This window comes from Mesoplodon densirostris, chromosome 5, assembly GCF_025265405.1.
Source record: "Mesoplodon densirostris isolate mMesDen1 chromosome 5, mMesDen1 primary haplotype, whole genome shotgun sequence".
Lineage (NCBI taxonomy): Eukaryota > Metazoa > Chordata > Mammalia > Artiodactyla > Ziphiidae > Mesoplodon > Mesoplodon densirostris.
In genome coordinates, this window is record NC_082665.1 from 108,687,986 (window position 1) to 108,690,043 (window position 2,058).

Genomic DNA, 2,058 nt, shown 5'->3' on the forward strand with positions numbered 1-2,058 from the left:
TTACAGGTTTGTGTGTGTGTGTGTATGTGTGTGTGTGTGTAATTTTAAAGCCTTTGAGGGCAGGGTGCATGTATGATATCGATCTTCTTCTAGCCTCCAGCCCCCACCAAAGCTTAGGCATGAGGGTCACAGGAACAGTGACTAGATATTCTTAACAAAGGAAAAAATCTCAGGCAGAGGATCTCAGTTAACTCTGAGGATGGACAATTCCAGAGAAAGAAGGCCACCCTTCACCAATGGGTGCACCCCAAGCACATCCCTGGATTTGCTCCCTGGGCTCTAGGCTTTTAGCTCTAAAATCCTATTATTTGAACACACTGAGAATTAGTTTACTATTTAAACCTGGATGGATTTATTGTAAAATGTTGTGTGTTTTCTTCTTGAGATCTTAAAAGAATGAAAAGTCTTCCCCTGTATGGAATGGTTTAAATGTGGTTTTGTCTACAAGCAGGATGAGTTCTTAATTCTTCATTAATTATCTTGCCTCAAATGGTTTGAATAAGCAAGTCAGTTTTTTGCACTTCTCCTTCTTGGTAGGGACCCACTCATTATTTTATTTAACCCTCACAATAACCCTGCAGGGTGTTATTATTCCCATTTTACAGACAATGAAATTAAAGATCAAAAATGTTAAGTGCCTCCTTCCTTCTTTAAATTACATTAATTTTTGACAATGTACAAAAGGTCAAAAAGGGTAGACAATAAGAATATGCGTTACTTAAAGCCCTTGTGTTATGTCAAACCAATACAACTGACAATTTGGTTGTGGTTGTTTGCTTTGTCTCTCCCAAACTTGAACCCTCTGAATGCAGCTCACAATATCTCTTATATAAGGAAGCCTCCCAGGATTCCTGTCGGTTTCCTTTTAGGTGTATTCTCATAGACTCTCATAGCCCTCACCTAGGTAACACAACTATTTATCTGGTGTCTCTGTGTCCCAGTGGATTGAAAGTTTCCTGAGAGCAGAAGCCTTGCCTCACCATTATAATCTCTAGCACTTAGACAGTGCTTTTCACATAACATGCACTCAATATTTGTTAATTAATGCAATAGGTATCCTGGTACATCTAAATTTGTACTCCTAGATATAAGTGCACCTAGAGGTGCAAATGCCAGATCAAAAGCATGAACGATTTCACTTTCACAGATACTGCAAATTGTCCTTTTAAAAAGATGTATTAATTTATTTCCCTACCAACAATGTATAAGAATGCCTGTTTCACCCCACCCTTGCCAAACCAGTTTGATCTTTGACAATCTAAGTGAAGATGGAATCTCCAAATATTTAGTCTATATTTTTCTTATTGTAAATAAAGTTGAGCACTTTTCAAATCATCTAAATGCCCTCTGTATTTACTTTTATGTGAACTCTCTGTGGCCTTTGCTCATTTTTCTGTTGGATTGTAAGTCTTCTCATTGTAGTGACTCTTTTCATGTAATAAGGAAAATAGCCCTTTCTTATACATGTTAGAAATAGTTTTTGCAGCTAGTCATTTGACTTGGTTCATGGAGTTGCAAAAAATATATAGTTGACACCTCAGAAGTTTTCTAGATATTATTTCATCATTATAAAAAACATTCTCGGGCCTCCCTGGTGGCGCAGTGGTTGAGAGTCCGCCTGCCGATGCAGGGGATACGGGTTCGTGCCCCGGTCTGGGAGGATCCCATATGCCGCGGAGCGGCTGGGCCCGTGAGCCATGGCCGCTGGGCCTGCGCGTCCGGAGCCTGTGCTCCGCAACGGGAGAGGCCACAACAGTGAGAGGCCCACATACCGCAAAAAGAAAAAAAAAAAAAAAAAAACATTCTCCACTCTAACATACAAAATTCTCACGTGCTTTCTTCTAGTACTTTTATGGCTCTTTCTCTCTTTTTAAATTACGTCTTTGACCCATCAGAAATTTATTTTGGATTAAGATACGACATCATATCTTATTTTATTTATTCAGCAAGGTCCTTCAGAGCTGACTCTATAAGCACTGACCCAGGTTGGGGCTGAACTCCACCTCTAGACCAGCCCCTTAGTTGAAAGCTTTTTTAGATACCCGATCCAGATGATTC